The following is a 20860-nucleotide window of genomic DNA, read 5'->3' on the forward strand; positions in this document are numbered from 1 at the left end:
AAATACCGAGTACAATTGATGTATTTATAGAAACAGAAGTCTCACACACTTGCAATAAATATTTGCTTACCAAATGCCAAACCCATGGGGAGGATCACAACAATATCTGATTTGCCTTCCCTTTTAGAGCTCTCTTGTCATTTAATCATGAAGAAAAAATAATAAGATACAGTTTTAAAAGGTCAATTACTCATAAGTAAATGGTTGATGACAGTCCAGAGAAAGAGCCTAGACACACCCCATAGGCTGAAATGTGCCTTATTAAGTTTTTGTGTGCTTCCATGCAAAAAAAAGTGTTCAAAATACATTTGGATGATTTATAAGCAGAAAGAATTAACTTGGACAATTATGTAGTCAATACTAATTAACTCACTTGTTAATTGCTGTTTTTTTGATATTCTGTATTCTTCAGACATGTGCTAACGTGTGCATATGGCAAGGTTGTAACACCATGAAGCAAGCATGCATATAGCTGTGACAGCTAAGTGTTTAAAACCCAGATAAAAGAAAAATTATATTTTAAAGATGTTATTTTACTTTTTCTTCAGCTCAGTTTATGATCCTTTTCATTCCATTGCCTAAATGCACGCAGTTTTCCTTGTAGTATCATCGTAGCTATATTGTTACACCTTCTTCACATATTTGGATTTTTTTAAGGGCAATCTCAATCTCAAAAATGTCTTGAATTAGGATTGTTTGATTTGAGAATGTGTAGAGTGTTTATTTAACATATGTTTATTTTTAAAAATTCATATATTCTCCTTGAACACTACTTCTAACATAGCTTTTGTCTGTCAATTTGCATGCTTGTAATACTAAATATTTCCTGCAGTAAGACAGACAACACCATAACCTACTATTTCTACTATTTTCATATCAAAGTAGCAGAAATAAGCCCTTTTTAATTTAATTTTTTTTTGGACAAATGAGAAAAAGAAAACAAAGTTTTGACTCCTTTTGGCCCATCTCTAGCAGATTAATGAGTTTAATGCAGCAACCAAGCTCCCTGGATTTTCACCAATTCTGCTTCATGTGATTAGCTTATTCAACAGGTCTTAATTTCTTCCTTCTTATGATACCACAACCACACAACAACTGAACACTCTTTCCATACATCCACACATAATACTTCTCCCAGCTCCTACCTATCCAGATGGAAATCTCTACATTCAAGTGCAGTTTAATTTCCCCTTCCAGCCTGTCCTCACTTTTGAGTACACTGTCACTACAATATCATAGAATCATAGAATTATAGAATGGCCTGGGTTGGAAGAGACCTTAAAGATAATCTAATTCCAACCTTCCTGTCATGGACAGAGACACTTTCTACTAGACCAGGTTGCTCAGAGCTCCATCCAGCTTGGCCTTGAACACTTCCAGGGATGGAGCATCCACATCGTCTCTACCACATCAAAGCTGGTTTATCTTTAGAGACTTATACATGGTTATGTTTATTCACAACAAAACTGTCATCAGACCTTTCAAAACAGACCTTTGTTTTTGTAGGCATGAGGCCATATGTCAATGCTATATTTCAGACATCAGCACTTTATATTCTTCTAGATAAAAAAAAGAAGTATTTCCTTGATCAGTTTGGTGGCAGTAGGAATATTTGGCTCCTTTTTGAAATACCAAGATGCAAGCTATTCCCCAAATGTTGCTGTCTTATCAATAAGAAGGTAAGTCATCAGCCCTTTAAAAAGGTGTTTATACAGAGGTGTGGAGTATAGTTCCCTTGGGTACTGAAATTCCTGGTAATGATGCTCTGGTCGGTCTGTAGCCATGCCAATCCCCTGGGTCCTTACCCCAGCCTTACAAACTGTTGCCGACATCTTTTCATTAAAAATCCTTCCTTAGGATTTCTCCCTTCTGAGAAGCTGAGAGGCCTCAGAAACAAAATGTAAACAATGATTATCTGCTGCTGTGGAATGCAACAGGTAGATCCGTGATTGGTCTCCTGTAGATGTTTGGAATTAATGGCCAATCATGGCAGAGCTGGCTCTCTCTCTGTCCTAGCCACAGACCTTTGTTGATTCATTCTTTTCTATTCTTAGCCTAGCCTTCTGATGAGAACTTTTTCTTCTATTCTTTTTAGTATAGTTTTAATGTAATATATATCATAAAATAATAAATCAAGCCTTCTGTAACATGGAGTCAGATCTATGTCTCTTCCCTCATCCTAAGACCCCTGTGAACACCGTCACAACAAACATTCCCAGTTATCCTAGTACTAAAAAAGATACATCTAAATCTTCAAAAAATATTAGGGTAACATGTCGTTTTATATTAATGTTGGCTAAATAGCAAAGTCTCAGAAATTATTTTGAGGAGGTGGATTTCTTTTGGGAAGACATCACACAAAGGTCTTAGTGACATAAGAGACCTTGAAACCTGCTTCTCTCCTATCTAATTCAGGGCCAACTGATTGGTTCTCTCCAACCAGGATGCTCAGTAAATTCAGAGATCATTCCTTCCTAGCACAATTGTTGCCAATATTGGTATCTTCCTAAAATAAATCAATTTTTAATAAATCTTTATTTTCTAAACTAGAAGAATTTCCCCAAAAATCTTCCCTCCTCTACTGTGGTAACCTCATTCCATTACTGTCAGTGTTCATTGTCTGGTTCCCTTCCTCTGACACCCACCAGATAATTTTATTCGAAAGCACTCAAAATCATATCATCATATTTTGAATTGGATTTCCTTATTAACCCTACCACATATGCAGAGATTTCTAGAATTTAAATATTTTCTAAATTAAGGATACTGTCTGGAGGCTTATTTCTCTCAAGCAATGCTAACGCTAGAAAATAAATAAATATACAACTCCAGCAACATAAAGGAAGAGGAAAGAAATATTTAAAGATTTATTCAAAAAAGCTTGAAATTATTTGGCCTGCAGGATCTGTTTCAATATGAAAAACATTTCTGCACAGAAATATGCATATTTTCTTTCCCATATGCAGAAAAGTAGCACAATCTTCAAGATGCATACAGCATCTGACTTTCAATACCTACAGCCTCTTTTGCTACTCAGAGCCCTAGGTCACATCTTCATTTAGCCATTTCACATGCAACTTTTGAAGAAAAAAAAAAGAATTGCATGGGTCTAATCCAAACCCTTTGAAGTAATTTTTTGAGGTTCAATGGACTTCAAATCAGGGGTTTGGGGGTTTTTGTTCAGAGTACTTTTCTTCTCTTATTTTTTAATGTTTTTTAAATTTTTTTTTTAATTCTAATAAAACTTTTCAGTGCCGGTTCACAAAACTTGAATTATAAAAGTAAAACCCACATTTTTGTTATCAAAACCTATTTTTCCCACTATTTTATAAAATACTTATATTTTGCATGCAATACCAAAGATGAAATAGAACTGAAAAAAAAAAACTGCTAAAAACTTATGAATTAAAAAACCCATTTTGGTTGATTTATCCTTTCCATGACTGATGCCACTGTAAAGCCTCATTTTCGGAAGGTCCAACATATCAAAGGAAAAAGTTTCAAAATTTATGACAAGTATGAGATATTCAGAAGTTGAAGCAGAGGAGTCATTTGCTGAGCAAAAACTCCTTTGCTTCAGGACTCCTAAAGACTTTATTGTCTCCAGGGATTCATTGTAAGGCAGGGAGCAATTAACATCTCTACTGCAAAACACTTCCTTGGTGAAACAAACTGCAATACATTACCTGTGCCGGCAACTTGAGAAGGTGGGAGTGGCAGCTTAATTGTTTTTCCAATTTGAAAAAAACACACCTGGTCTCTAAACTTAGCATTCTTTTTTCCTCCTCGTATAAATTAATGTGTATCTAGATTAAAAAAGTATATTAAAAAATTAAAAGTATTGTCTGCAAAACACTCAGGCTTCAAGGTGCTTAAGAAAGATGAAAAGAAGGTAGAGGTCTTCACTGTGGTGCTTGGAAGACCAGGACAGTGGACTTAAGCAAGAAAGGACATACATGGATGCTGTCACATCTACTCCACAGCTCCAGACAGAGAAGTTTGAAGCCTCCAGAGTGACAGATGCCAGGTTTGTGCAGTACTTTAAGATCCACAGTTGGAAAGGGAAGGTGTGCATCCATAACATTTGTACTAAAGGTACCCAAGACAGCTGCCCTGTCTTGGGAATTCCAGGATCCTTTAGTTTTAGAGTAACGTATTGTTCAGTTACTATAGAAACAAGCTGGGTTTTTTTTTTTTTTTTTCCTAAATACTTCTGTCAATAAGAACACACAGTATATTGCATGTCTCAGCTGCCAGAATTACTTATGGCCTCTTTAGTTTGACATGAATACGTGTATTTATGCAGAAATGGACAGGTTGGTGATTTCATATATGACTGACTGTGCTCCTTTTGGCACAATACGCCTTTATGAATAGTCAAGTGAGAACAGCCCACTTACTTTAACAATAATAAATTAGTATGTCTGATTCAGCAAGGAAGTCAGAGGGGGGAAAAGGAGAGCAAGAATTAAAATTTTGTGCTGTTCTGCTGAAATTCAAGCCAAACAATCCCCACACACTCCTGCATATAAAAAGGAGGCTTTGGAGAAGTAGAAGTTCTACAGAAAAGAAAATTTTAAGACCTGACTGGCCTTTGGTTATGTAAGGAAATGAAGATTGAGCAGCTGCACTGACATTTCGTTTCTGGATACCAGAGGACTGTAGTGACTCACTCCTCATTGCTATGCCAGCATACCTCTTCTACACAAGTTTTGATTAAGGTTAAAAACAAATGAAAAGGCAATGCATTTCAACTTGCATCAGTGTGTCACTGACAAGTAGCATGAGTAAGTGACCTGTCACAGCGGCCCAAGCCAAAGCATTCTCATTTGGATAGCTCAAGAGCAAGTATTTCTCATGTGAAATTCAGAAAGGGCATGTTATATAGCAATGAAATTCGGTTTTACTCTTGCACTGCAAAAGTCCATAGAGCCTACATTCACAGCTATTCATGCCATATAAAAGAATGCATGAATTACCATGCAAAATGAAATATAAATGGCAAATATAAAAAACTAATACAATATATGATGAATTAAGTGTGGAGATAAAAACAGACCCAGTATAATCAGTACCTGCCTCAGGTAATGATAAAATTTGATCAAGAAAGAATAGGTCTGTATGTATGCAGAATATTAGTCAGAGCTCAAAGGGAAATGTTAGTCAGAAACTAAGAATTCCTTAGCAAAGTATGTAAGGCACAGAAAAGCTGTGCAGAACTAGCCAGAACATTTTGTGCTAAGCTTCAAGTCCTGCAGTTAGCACCTTTTCAGGTAACACCTCATGTTTATTTTTGCTCAGGATCAGTACCCTCGCACACAGATAACACTGGTCCTTCAAAAGACCTTTTGGGCTTTTCTCAAACTCCCACCCACACCACTCTGAAGTGACCAGGCTGGTGCAAAACCTCTCACCCAACTTGTAAGGAAAGCTCAACAAAGCACCATCTGTGCAACAAAAGCTGTTACCCATGCCCTGGACTCTGTCCCAGAAGATACTTCCCTGAGCTTCCCATCTCTGTTATCCTGAGCCCAGGCCTCTTACCTTGGAAAAGCAAAGCTAATGCCATTCTCAGTGGAAGTCACCACATCTGTTAAGTGCGAGAGCAGCTGGCCCTAGAGGGAAAGACACCTTCCTGCACACAGTCATGCTTAAATAAATGCAGCATCTGTGAGAGACAGATCATTGACCAAGCAGGAAAACACATGTGAAGAGAGCATCAGTTCCTTTCTACGGAGTAATTCCACATCCATCAGATAGGGAACATTAGTGTTTGACCTTATGGTTGGTTGGGGCTGGAGAGTTTTTATACAGGCTGTTCCAGAAGGGGGATATTGTGTCTGTTTCCCCCTTTAGCAGCACAAAATCACATAACAGTAGAATTCAGAGCACTGTCAGTGTTCTAACCGCTTTGTGACAGTTAAAAACAGTATTCCTTTCATTGCTTTTCATACACTTCCAAGTCCTGATCTAGAAGGTTATCGTCAGCCACAGGAGTTTCCATGCTTATTAAATCTGTCACTGTCTTCTAATGAATGCCCTTGTAATGCTGGGTCTTACAACACAGGTATCTTGAAACACAAATAGATGTAAATATTTCTCTTTTTTTCCCCACATAGGCCTTTAAACAGTTTTTATCTATCTACCATCTACAGGAAATAACGGGTAGTTTGCAAGAACTAGATTTGAACTAGCTGTGTATGAAAGCCAAAGATGTAATTTTTGTATTATTAATCTTATGAGCCATCTGACTCAATCTCATAAGAATGGAACCTCTTAACAGAAGAGCTCTTCCCGGCAAGGTAAAACCTGTTTAGTAAAACCACTGCACTTCAGAAAGATTCTACTTAATTGCCTAAGTGTTCATAGTAAAAGACATATCCAATAGCTCAAATTCTATTCTCAGCTTTGCAGAGATAAATAAGCCCCCAATGACTTCTGTGGCCTTCTATAGCTGAATTTGGCCAATCATAAATTTTCACTCTTCTGCACATATAGTGTACCTTGAGGAGGCAAATGGAAGTCAGCTGAAAAATGGGTAGGATTTGCTTTCCCATTCCAAAATCAGCTTGTTGGCTGCAGTTTGTACAATGAGATGACATGAAACAAATGGAGTAGGGCTGAAAATCCATTGTACTTAAGAGTGCACAAACAGGCACTGAAGTGCCAGTTCTCTAAAGAGCGTGGCTATTTATGTTCTTTCCTATACATCAACAATATTGCATTTTGGGTTTTGTTAGGTTAGCCTAACACACCTCAAGCTACAATCCCAGACATATGAGCTAAGGGAGTTGGAATGTTCTTAACCACAGAGGTCCTCCTACACAAATCCACAATTAATGCATCCACAGTGATAACTAATTGCCTGTAAACATATCCCCAAATCACTGTGTTGTCCATCTGTTTCTTTTCTACCTTGTTGCATATTTGACAGACTTACAGATGGAGAAAAGAAAGAAAGTTTCATTTCTTCCCAAACACTCCAACACAGTGCAGAGCAGAAAAAGACATGTTTGGAGGCAAGAATCTTCAAACTATATTCCACATGCAACTGAGTCTGCAAAAATCAAAAGCAACCCAAATGCATCCCTTCTACAGGCATTGCTGTTCAGGGCACAATTTCCATTTCACTGACTGGCAACACTTTTCTTTAGATACAGCCAAGGAATCATAGTGAGGAAATACTCCTGTATATGGGGCAGAGGGAGGGAGGCAGAAAATTGAAGGCAAGGATGAAGAGAAAAATTCAAAACTAAGTTTCTTGCTACTGGAAGGGACAAGAACAGAGGAAAGTACTGGTTTACTCTCACATGTGTGGAAATGGATCTAGTGGTTGTGGGTGTATTTCCAGGTGTGTCACAGACAACTGTGATTTCTGGAATAAGGCAGAATGACTGATGAACGGCTGCTATGTGATCACTTTTAATAGCAGTGAACTACCATCAGTGAGTTACAGTCCTCAATACTATGATCTACAAATGCTCAGCTCACCTTGAACTCTCATCTGTTGAATACCGAATTCCTGCTTCACCTCTCCTAGGGGAAGCATTTCTTCTCTTCCATACTAAAACCCATAAAAGAAAAGTCACTGTCCAAAGGTTGCATCAGAGCATGGAGGGGAGCCACACAACCTGACAAGTAATATTGCACAGACTGCAGACACTATCTGATACATACACACACAAACACACTGCCTCCCCCCCGCCACCCCATGAGGTCTGTATTTATATATTAAAAACTTTCTCAGACATTTGGCATTTCAGTCATCTAATGGCATTTACCTTGCCCTGTCAGGAAGCACGTTGCAGGCCTGTTGGCTCAGGAGCAATCAGTCACAGGGATGTTCCCTCTGATACCCTGGATATGTGTTCTCAGACATGACTCAACCATTTAGGTAGTCGAGATGACACACAGCACAATTATGTGTAACCCAGTCAATCAGCATCTATCCTAGCAGTCTGCATGCTGTAACCAAGTTTTTTAATCCTAAAACATTTCCCATAAATAAGCAGAGAACTGTTTTAACTGAAGCAATTCTTACTAGAAACACAGATTCCCTGTCTGCTTCCAATACAAACTCTTTCATCCTTTTTCTTCCCTTCACCTTAGATCCATCTCCACCATGAGCCAGCTTAGGTGTACCTCAGCTTGGCTAATGTACTTTTCCTCCTCTATAAAACATCCTATTTCTAGGAAGGATAGGGCAGAAAAGGCCATACTGTCTGGCCATATCTTCTGAGTTTCTGTCTGACACCTGCTGTGTCTTTCTGGTGCCATGCATGAAAATGATGGCCACAGCAAGGAAGAGGAGTCTCTCAATAAATTGGTCATGATTGGAAAATCAGTCTGCCCACTCCACCATCACGACATGCTGGGGTCTGACCAAGGTCCAGCAGACCCCTAACTTGGGGCTTTCTAGCATCTAGCATCTCAACTCCTAAGGTTTTTGGATGAACTGACCACTTCCATGTAGGATTATCTGCAAAACAGGCCTTTATGGCATCATCTCTTTACTCACAGCACCATGCAGTCTGGGGCAAACTTTAAAGACATGAAGACCTCCTTTTGAGCTTGTACTGGAGCAGGATACTCTTCATACAGAAACAGACCTTATCTTCATCCTTTTTATTGGATGCAAGCAGCTAGTTCATCTTCGGTGTTTCAAAAAGTTTTGGGATTAATTCTTAAAGATGGAAGAAAGAGATTAAAAAGAAAAGAAGAAAACATTATTACTGTTTGTATCTGTTCCAATACCTCTCCTCCTCCAGCTTTGTCCCAACGTCTACTCTATTCTTCCTTTCCTTTTTCAAGAGTAAACCAAAGCCACCTTTGGGTCCTGCTGGTATGTTGGGATCCAGAAATCCAGAAGAAGGATAAAAAGAGATATGTCAAGTGCCATAAAGTCATTAAAGTGGCTAAAGGTGAGTATGTGGGATTCCCAGCTATGTGTGGACAGCCAATAAAGGCAAGTAAGGGAGATGAACAAGAGCTGGTGAGCCTTCAGTCACAAGCACAAGTATCCCCTGTGATGAATAGGAGATGGCCTTAGTCCAAGTGTTCAGGAAGGGCCTAAAAGATTTCTCTGAAACAGATGCTTGAAGCATTGTCACCACAGTAATCCCCAGTGGTGACCCAAAAGAGAAATATAAACACATCAAAAGTGAACAAGGTATGGCTAGCTTGAGGCAAACCTAACACTATGAACCAGCTTTGCTGGCATGTTCTAATATTCTTTTCTTACTCACAGTCTTTCCAAGAGCTTATAGCATGTCAGGCTGCTGACAGATGTTGTGTTCTCTTCCCATTGAGTTGCCTTAGAAAATTGAGTGAGCGATCTCCAGAGGCAAACTAGTTTGTTCTGGATTTAAACTGAGCTGTCCAACACAGGGTAACCCAGGTCCTTTTTTTAACTCTCAGAAAAGAAGAACCTACTGACTCAAAACTGAGGCAACAGTTCATGCAGTAACAGGTAGAAAAAGAGAGGAGGCTTCAAGAGAAAGAGCTCTGAGAGTTTAGCACAAAGAAGCTGTAACAATTCTAACATTGAACTCCCCAGCTGGAAGTGATACTGCTGTGAGACATTACTTTAATGCGTATCCTTCGTCTCTGTGACATTGCCGACTTCATGTTTATAAATTAATAAGGAAGCTGGCACATAAAACGGTTCACCTATGGGCTAGACACAGGTAAAACCCAGAAACTAAAATTTAAGTTACAGTAAAATTAGGTGCTATAAATTATGCAGAAGAATTTAAATTTCAAGGCTCTCCTACGGATATTTTAGTTCACTTAGAAAAATAAATGTAGTCAGCACAAACCAGGAACTTATTAATAAACTAAATCTGCAATATGTATGATGAAAAATCAATAAAATATTAGCTACACAATGCAATTTATGGTTTTAAATCAGTAAGTTTACGGTAATTTGGAAAACAGAAAAAGACATAGAGTAGTGTTAATAGATCTTATCTCAGCAGCTGAGAAGTCTAGTTATGTGAGGTTTTGCTCTAGGACAAAGTTCCAGGTAACTTAAATGCTTAAGGAAGAGCTGTTTAGGTAGCACTGCTGTTTCACAAAAGTGAGTATTTTGACATTAATCAGCTATGGTAGGATTCATCTCACCTACCTTTAGAGTCCCTGTGTTCACAACTAAGGTATTCATGGAGAAAAATAGGTGCTTTTAAGACTGAGGTCCCATGATAAAATGCAGACTTTTGCTTTAGGATGAGAGAAATCATGTACTAAAAATATCCATTTATCTCCACTGACCACAGAAAGAGTCTAGAATGTCTGATTTGGATGCAAATACCTTCAATATAAAAATCTGCTTTAATCATATCTCTACTGAGCTCCAAAGTATTAATATAATTGTAGAAAAATATATTTGAATTTTTGCTCTATTTTTTTTCAGTTTCATATGAGAAACCATACTCCCTCTCCCATTTAGTCCCTCTGCCTTCTTTTATCTGAATTGTGAAATTTCTTGTGGTCCTTTGAACTGTACATCTTCTTGTTCTTTTCAAAAGAGGTATAATCTTATAAAAGACATTAAATATATTTAGGGCAAACTATATAAAGTGAGAGTACATCGTTAGCTCTGTTATCCAAGAAAGATTCCCAGGAAGCCATCAACCTAATTCATAGATATTGTAAGATTATCAAATGTTCTGGATCAAAATATCTAGGCATCTTAATTAAGAAAGAGACCATGGGAATGTTTGTACTGGACTGCACTTGCATTGGATTATCACCTCTGAAATTTTAACAGCCCTCATTGGTGATTTTATCTTGAGATAAGGTAACCAGTTCATTCAAAGGTAAGGAGGACTAGAAGTCAGAACACTCTTGGCATCTGTCCAATTACACATATTAGGGAAATTATCCACATCTTGGAAAAGAGATGACTAAGAGATAGGTTCAAATGATCTTCTTTCAAATATTTCTAGACTGAGGGGCAAAAAAAGGGTGGAAAATTGTTGAGAAGATTGCTAGGTAAAAATCAAACAGACAATCTGGATTTCATGGAGATACTGGATGCATCCCCTGGAAGAAAATATGATACTGAAGAAGTTACCTGTTTCACATTGGTAAGGTAAACTATTTGGTTGTTAGAAACTATCCGAAAGTTTCAAAAAGGTCTGAAAACTAGACATGCAAGGAAAGATATTCAGAAAACAATTCATACTATTGAATCCAGCATAATATATTTTGAAGTCATGTGGCAAAGATAATGAAAATAATAAAAGTTTCTCATACTTTATACTATCAGTAGAAATACAGAAGTTAAACAAAAATAATTGAAAATTGTTGCTGATCAAAAGAAATTGGCATCACTAAAACCTGGTGGGACTAATTTCTTATCTAGTATTATTAAATCATAACTTATAACCTCTTTGGAAAAGGATGTGTAAGGAAAAGAGGTTGGAATTTTGCTCATTTTAGAAGGCAATTGCTTGCTTTAGAATTATTGATAACTTAGAACAGCAGGACCTTGAACATACATGGATCAATGAGGGGGTTCTGATGAAGGGTTGTTGCAGATCATCTGACCAAACTACAGAATGGGATGAACTCATCCTGCCTTATCAGTGATGTGGAACAAGTGGTGTTGTTTTGGAGGCTTCAGTGCGGTGAATGCATGCTGCAGGTTTCAAGTGGCTTACAGGAAATCATCAGTAGAGTTTCTGATATAACACTTTTCTCTATCCTAAAACCAAACCATGCTCTACCCAATGGGAGGCAATTATTATATAACAAAGCAGATGACTGAATCATTACAATGATAGCTGGCTGCTATCTAAAGATCAATAGTAGCAATCCAATTGTGCTCAATGTGGGCCAGGAGAGGCCAGTTTCAAAGGGCTCTAGACAGGCAGATAGGTAAGCAGTACTTCAAAAGTGGTAATTTCCAAAGCCAAGAAAAAGTACAAACAAAACTGGAAGTGAGCTCCAACAACACAAGTAAGAATCTAAGCACCTGAAAAATAATTCATTGCAATCTTCACTTACACAATAAAGAATATGATCAAAAACTTGGGACATTATATGTGTGAGAGGATGCCTAGCAAAAAGACAGCAAGTGACAACTCATGTAAGAAAACAGGATAATTCAAGCTAGCAATCCCAGGAAGTAGGGAAGCAAGAATAAAGGGATAGTATTGACGCCAGGCCTATCAACACTGGTGCAATCAGAAGTTTTTGTGCTGGGTTATGGGACTAAGGATCACCTCTGTGAGCTCAGAGGAGCAATGGTGGGGGCACTCAACACAAAGCTGAAGACCTTGAAGCCCCCTGTTCTGTCTGCTCCTGAGGCTGTCCCAGGAGAAGTGCCAACCCACAGACCCCCAGACAAAGTGACAGGAAGGGCTCTTGGGGTCACCCCAAAAGCTAATGGACCTGCAGAGGCATGGGCCAATGGTGTGGTTCTTGAGAGGACCATTTTGGGATGTACCTGCCTGTGCCTACGTTTGTGTGCGGCAAGGGGAGATCAGAAGACACTGCTAACTGTGAGAGGACAGGCTGAGCATCTTATCCTGGCCACTGGAGGGATCCACTTTGTGCTTATATCTGTGCATGGGTGCATTTTGTCCAGTAAGGGCCTTTCATCCAAACCAGCTGGAGGAGAACAGGATGCGTTCCCACAGGGAATATCTGCTCTGTGTCTCCCTGTTGGCCCCATGGACCAGGAGCTGCAGCAGCATTGCCTCTGTCAAGGAAATGGATTTGGCACCTCCCTGCAGCCTGTCCTTGCTGAAAACAAAGAGAACTACTCTCAGATGTGTGGTAATATTTCCTGGGTGAAAACAGAAGCACTGACCATTAGAAATCTGGAATGTTCTAAATATTCCTGTTCTGTATTCGTAAAGAATACTGTGCAAGATACTGGTCACCAAAAGGAGTACTAAACACTACATACTAAAAAACCCCAAAACTAAGAACAAACAAATAAACAAACAAAAACCCCCCAAACAACCACTCCATCAAAAAATAAACAATATCTAAATTTTCTTTGTGTTCTTTTAATCCTAATGAAACATGAACAAGACTCATCAAAATAAATACTATTCCCTGTGTTTGGGATTTTTTTATTGTTTGATAGTGTTGTAGGGCCTTTGTTTTTTACTAAAACAAAATAATTTTTGGATGCTTCCAACATCACAAAGTTGGAAGAACATTATTTATCAGGGTTCAAACAGAAAACCATACAGCAGCAGTTCAGTATATCAGCTAGTCAGGCATCAACCTCAAGAAAATTACAGAAAAAATGAAGAAGGAGCCCACTGATAAAGTATTAAGATAGAGAAATAAAAACTTAATGACAGCAAAAATCACTTAAAAGAAAATCACACCAAGGAAACCTTATTTCCTCCTCTGAGGGGATTTTGTTTGATCACTAAATGTAACTTCAGAGACCAAGTGCACTTTTTTCAGCATTAGCTGTAGCATTATGGAATTTTCTGATTAAAATTGACATTGTAGAATATGGCACACTTCAGATAGGATAAGAGCTAGGCTGGGCCAAGAAGTATTTGTCAGATGATGAACATTTGCTAATGGGAGTTTTTTCAAAGGAGTCTATGATTAGCAGTAAGTCTGATCCTATTCCACTTTTTCAATTAATTAATTGGAATAAATACTAAAAAATGGATTGAATCTTCCCCTTAGACAAAGATTGGTGGGAAGCAATCACTACAAGACTTGGACTTAAACAAAATGTGTTTAAATATATTCAAGCACAACATAATGTAGCTGAAAGGAAGAGTGTGTGTGCCATCCATAGAGTAAAACATGTCCTTCCAAAGCAGCTTTTTCAGCCACAGCCAATAAGAAATTCAGAACGTGCTCCTTGGGCAGTTTTGTAGGAAAATGGGCTATTAGAATCCCAGGACATGTAAGCAGCAGGAGGGGTATTGTTATGCTGCCCACAGTTTAAGGGGCCAAATTTTGAGAAGGACATGAGAAAACAGAAGAAGGTGAAGTAAAAGGTCATAAAAATTGACTTTGAGAGCTGAAGAAAATGTGTTAAAGTGAAAAAATTTAACAGCTCAAGTAATTTAGCTTTTGAGAGGGCAGGCTGAGAGTGACATGATTGCAGTCTAAATACTTTCAAAGGGAAAAAATAGAAAGAGCTAAAGGGTTCTTTAACAAAGACAGATATAAAAAGAACCATAGCTAGAAATGAAGCCAAATATGAAATCATGCACCAATTTGTAATTGAAAAAGTGATTAGCCATGGGGAAAAAATTTAAAGTAAAGTCCATCTTCATCTCTTGATGTCTTTAGATCATGAGTAGAAGCCTTTGTGAAACACATTGCTCTGACAGATAAGTTATTTTTTAAATCAACGTGTTCAGCTAATAGCCAGCCTGGGAATTAGATCCATAGGAATTTTCTATTTTGCCTGCAGCTCTTTCTTTAAAAAGGCCAGCTCTCTGACTTGGGCAGCAGTCTTCCCATCCTTACTATTATTCCCTTGTTTCTCCAATGGCAGACACCCAGCTCTGCTTTTTTTTGGGCAGGAAGGAGACTTCTGCCATCTGCTGCTCTTTCCCATGGTGGGGGATACCTGTTGATCAATCACTGTGCTAGGGGGATCTCCTCCTGGGGGGAGAGGAGGCTTGAAACCCACTCCAGCCCTATGGCTACTGAGAGAAGACCTCATTGCTTTCCCTCTAGTAAGTTACTGAACTTTGAATAATGAGAAGTACAGAAAGCCACTCATTTTGATGACGCACACAGTAATTCAACTAGCATAAGTGTTATCGTTCATGCATAAATTTAGACATAAAATCAAGCCTGATAAAAAACCTTCCGAATGAAGGAAAGATGGACCCAACCTTAATAAAAAAAATAAATCTAAATATTTTTGAAAGGTTTTTGGAAAGAGGTTTGTCCTCCTAACTCAGATGTCCATAGCTAGGCAGAGGATACCCGCCTCTGGAGAGAAACTTCCACTGGTCTCTTTTGAGTAAGCAGAGTGTTTAGACCTGAACATTAGCAAGGTGATTAATCAAGTACTCTATAATGTATAGGCACAAGTCAGACCCAGCTTAGTCACATGAAATCTCTTTTGTAAGTTGGACTATCTACAAGTTCTTCTGCCTTTAAAACCTAAGACTTCAAATACCATTCAAGTGCAGCAAGGCATCAGGGGAGAAGTACTGTATTTTACTAGACCAGGTGATGTATCATACCTGTATATCACCCCTAATACTACTACTGAAAGGAATAAAAGCAGAGAGAGAAATGCAACTTGTGAACAGAGAAATACAGTGTTTGGTCACAAAGATATCTGACAGGCTTTGGGAAAGTGGAAAAAAAACCCTTCAGACTTCCAAAAATTTAGAAAAGCATTTGAACATTTTCAGGGATTTTGGTTGAAATGCTCATATTTCTTTATCTTAAGCAAACAAGACAAAAGAAATTGGGAGATCACTTATCAGTGGCTGATTCCCAGTCTCTTATTGCAGCCACAAGGGCAGAGCAGAGGTACATGCTCCCCTCCAGAATGCCAACATGACTCTTCCTTCCCTGGAATACCACCAGCAACATGGGCAGGGAGTGCTGTGGCTTGAATGGTGCATATATTCCAATCTCAGTTTTATCTTATAATAAATTATTTCCCATGAGGTGTACTTGGAACTTACTAAGACACTGAGCATTATTCATTGATCAAACCATCCTAAAAGTTGTCCAAAAAAATTTTTCTAGAGAGAGACATCAATCTGTGCCTTTGAGTTATAACCTGCGTTGGCCTGCATTTGTTTTGGGTTTGAGTTTGAGGTCTTTGACATGGTGAGGTAGGTAGTGAGAGGAAGAAAAAGGCTGATCTGCTGATTTAGATTTCGCTTTGGGGAGAGACATTACAGATATGTGGTTTTCATTTTTGAGCTATGCCTTCAATAATAAACACTGTCAAATTCAGGTATGTTTATACTTTCTCCATGAATCGGTAGTCACTTGCAATACTGTGGATAAGTTTTGCTGACAAATGTTTTTTAATGAACATGCTTCTGTGCTCAAAAATTTTTCACAAATGATTTGTGAAGAGAAAAAAGAAGAGCTAAAGCTACAACATATATCTATTTTTTTTAATAACCAATTCAATCAGAATTACTTCAGGAAATATTGTTCAGCATTAGCTAGTCATCATACCATGTACTTTTAAGGAACATATTAGATCTATGAATGGTCCATCAAAAAAATGATAATTCAGCACTATAAAGTAATTTGAAGACATGCTTTTAAATATGTGGTGTTTAGGAGGATATTGAAACACCCTCACAACTCTAAAACATGCTTCATTGTCCAAAGAGTGCTGAGATTTAGGCCGGCTCATAAGTGTTAAGCAATCAATTCTTGTAGACACAGCTTCAAAAACGCTTCCATTTAGCCTGGTTGAATTACAAATGAGTTATTTCATTAGCTGAATTATGATTTTGGGATGAACTCCAGAACATTAAAGCTTTACATTTAACCTCCATTACAGTCCAGAATTGAATTAACCTCTCTTTCCCATATAAAAGTTGCTAATGCACTTTCCTTGTAAAATGCAAATGTCATTACGCTATGTTTTGCAGAAAGCACTTAGAAAAATTCAGTAGAATTAGGGGTCATAATATTTTGGTGCATTCACTTAAAACACTACATTTTAAGAAAATTAGTTCATCTTTCCTCTCTTTGAACACTGACACTTGGAGGAACGAGTGCATCTGATTTACTTGCCAAAATAACAGCTCAGTATCTCGGGGCAGCAGCTCAATGCTGCTGTAACACATGCTGTACAATCATAAAGGATTATGTGGAAAGTTCTGTGTTCAAGGTGGTTCCGAGAATCAATCAGGATTTTACATTCCCTAAAATCTTAAGAACCTCTTGGAAGCCCCTCTGGGTTTTACTTTTTCCTGTTCCCCATTCAGAATTAGAAGAGCAATAAAGCATAAATTTGCATGTGGCTGGAAATAGGCTGAATTGAAACCACATATATTGTGCCTCTACCTCTGATGCCTACTATCTTCAAATCATGACTGAAGATCCCAGGGGATGTGGGTTGTTTCTCTAGTCACCTTTTACCATGTTTTTCTAATGTAATATAACAGTTAAGTTTGAAAGTAGACTACTGGGATTGTAAGATTTGGCTTTGTTCTGAATGAGAACAGGAAAATTATGCATGTACTGCAAAGAAAAAAATCTGCAAAAAGCTGAACATCAATTATTTATTAGCCATTTTAGCATTAGTCATTAGCTATTTCTTTAGAATATGAAACACGGTTATGGAGGAAAAAATGAAACAATGTTAATCATGAAACAAGACATTTTAACAGGAAATCTGTTCGATTTTTTTTTTCCCTCAGTTTTTTTCAGGAAACACTCAAGGTTGTTCAGAGTCAATTTTTGTGACCAGTATGCATGGACTTAACAATTTCATGTTCAAGCAGCAAAAGTGAACTTGACATTGTTCATAACATGATGAACTCAGACATGAGATCTGCTAAGATTAAAGGTTGAGAAGTAGAGGAAGCACAAGGAGAAGAGCTGGTGACAATAGACATACATTGTACAATTTTTTTTTACTGGCGCAACACAATCAAATCCTAGGATCATAGTCCCTATTACTGCCGTGGCAAATAATGAAAACATGGTTCCTTTTTGCATTGCATCAGAAGTATACTCACCAGGAAAAACTACAGGGGGTGGTTTTGACCTCAGAATCCTTCATAATTCCAAACAAATTTTCTAACTGTAGCTGTGACTTTCCCAAAAGAATTTTGTCTTATGACCAGCTGTATTTTTTTGCATTCTGAAAGCAAGAGACACACAAGAAACTCATGCCTCTTGAGCTGAATGAAGAAGTTGCCAGAGACCATCAGCCTACACCATCTGACAAGGATCTCAGAGGCTCAACCCACAGAGTCTAGGGCTTATCCAAGATTTTCCCTAATTTAGTTAGATTTTCTGAAAATACCCTAATTGTGAAAAACAGACAATAGGGAAAATGTGTTAGAATAAAGAAGAAAGTACCACTAAAATGTATTCAAAAGAAGCTCGTGCTAAGTTTTCTAGACTCACTAATATCAGAAAGAAAATGGATAAGGATGAAGAGTACTGATAAAGCCATCATAAAAGAATATGGCAATTTATCAAGTATATGGTTTTATTTTAGTGGTATGATCTTAGACTGTCAGATTCTTCCACCTGTCCAGCAGATAATTAAAGAAACATTCTCACATTTTCTTTTATCTCCTTCAAGTTTATCCCTGACATTAAAATGAAGCTTTTAAAGTTTTGACACCATATTTAAGAGGAGTCAGTCTGTAAAGCTTAATTGTTTGTTTTCTCCTGGGGGTCTTTTGCACTTGTTTTGAACCATTCATTGGAGGTGGCTTTCAATTATGAGCCAAGATTCAGATCCTTGTATAGACAGATCTTACACTGTCCATAAATTCTGGAATTTCACAACCATCAGACAGACTCTTTAAAAGCTTTTATGAGAAAATATGGTTTAGTATGGAGACAGCTGGTATTTAAATTATCAATGTGAGAGAAATTACTTTTATTCATTCACCAGATGCTTTATTCATATATAGATTTTTAAATTAATAATTCCATAATACTTGCAGCTATATAATCCTAAAATCCTACACAGTTTTGCTCAATGACATTAACAAGATCTGACACCCTTTTTTTTTTTTTGCAAATAGTGAAGCACATTTTGCCAATTGCCATTTTGATGAGACATTACAATACATAAAGGAAAAATAAAAAATGTCAGTGTCCACTGACAAGATGAGTAGAGTTCATCAGATTGTTATTCCTGCCAGTACTCTAGGTGCAGACTTCAGAATCATTTGACTAGGAAAAACATTGGCTAGTCACATGCATACGTACCCCTTCTACTCACAAACTGTTCTGTGTTATATTTTTAAACCAAATAACTACAAATCAGAGATACCTGAAGAGGTCTGGAAAAACTTCTTGGCAATTAAGATAAACTGAACAACAAGAAGTTTCAGGAAGAAAAATAGGGAATAAAACATAATCCTGGAACATTCTAGAAAATTGAGTTAACAGGGTTGGCATTTTTTATATCAAAGAGGTGGAAAAGCAGCTTAGCTGTCCTGAGCAGGGACTCCATGCAAAATAAACCTGCAACCTCAGGTTTGTTCAGAAAATGTTTATTCAATCAAATAATGCTGTTCTTCCTTGCAACCCGGAAATTGTTTTTTTCCTCCTTTCCACTTGAATAATTTTTCATTTCTCTTCAATTTTCTTGTCTTGGTCATTACAGTTTCCTTCTTCCAAGCCTCATTCCACTATATATTCTCTTGCAAAATGCTGCTGCTTCTCACTTTGAATTCCTGCACTGGCTAAATTCTATTTGACATGAGTTCCAGGGTCCTTGTCTCAACTCTGGAGGCACCACATAACACTTGTTTCTGCTTCAGCACTCCTACTATTTCCTCTGCTCTTAAGTCTTCTGCCTCACACTCATGTAGTTTTGTTCAAATGACATTCTTAATCATCACCTGGACTGATCAAAACCCAACCTGTTTTCATCTAAGTCCTCATTTAGTGCACTTGTCTGTGAGAAGCTTATCAGAAATCATTATCATGTAAAAAAAAATAAAAAGAAAAAAATCTCAACAAAAACAACAACAAAAAGTTTTTGAAAGCTACTCAAAGTCAGGACTACATGCGTGTGCTATAAATAGTAAATACTTCCAGCATCTCTGCATGGTTGTCTGCTCAGTAGTTTCTTTTCTTCCAACCATACAAAAACCAATAAGAATACACAAGTTAGCATCCATCCCTCTCCCATTTTCTCCCTCTCCCATTTTCTCCCTAGACAAGCTTTCCAGAAGGACTGACTTTTGACATGCCACTCTCTAACCACAGGCTTTCCAACATAAAAGGCTTAGAAATACATGCAGGTTTTTCACTGATCTTTCAAGATAAATCATGGACAAAAGTGACAATAATAGGTTTTTCATTTTGAATGAAAAAATGGCAGGTATGTTATGAGAATGATTCCCTTACTAAGTGCCAGCACTCAGTCAGGGAATATGTATGAACTTTTGAGGCTGTGAGCATCTGAGTTCCTTGCCCAAGCTAAATGAATATCATCTTACTCCAAATGCATTTCAAACATTTGCAACTAGGAATCAACCCTAGCACTTTATCTGTTTTCCAACTCTGCAGCAAGACTTTAAGGATGGAAAGCAACCCTAACTGCACTCTTCATTATTATAAAAGAGCTGTCTAAGCTTGAAGCACAGACCAGAAGCATTCCTGACCTTTCATAGATGTTCACCTAGATGACATGCAAACAAAGGAATATGGTCACATTCAGCAGGAGGATGGGGCCAAACTGCCACCACAGTGTTTCAGGGGCCAGTTGATGTGGTGGTCACTTCTGAACATAGAACACATCTACTCTGTGCAGATCCTGCCACTGCTGGCCCTGCGTGGGGAAATGCTGCAAGATTAAAGTGGGTTCTCTCTCCTCATGCTATATTTGTAAACAATTTTCTTGGTTTTTAATTTGGTATAGACTCAAAACACACTTAAATTGCATCAATCAATTTAAACCAAAGTAATTTTGTTGGGTAAGAAGTTCAGGAAATATGTAGTAGTACTTTACTTCATAATTCCTTCTATGGGTACTGTAGTACTAGAGGTTGTAGGAACAGCCAGAAGTCCACACTAGAACCACCCATGGTGACTTGTGAGACTAGTAAAACCACAATTTGAGGAATTACGCCCTGGAATACACCATAAAACTCACCATCACAAGCTGAACATGAAAAACTTGCCTTTGTCAAGGCAACTTTCTTTCATGCAGTCTGAATGCCAGTCAGAA

Source organism: Melozone crissalis, unplaced genomic scaffold (genome assembly GCF_028551555.1).
Source record: "Melozone crissalis strain CALT ecotype California unplaced genomic scaffold, PUWL_Pcris_2 ptg000027l_1, whole genome shotgun sequence".
Lineage (NCBI taxonomy): Eukaryota > Metazoa > Chordata > Aves > Passeriformes > Passerellidae > Melozone > Melozone crissalis.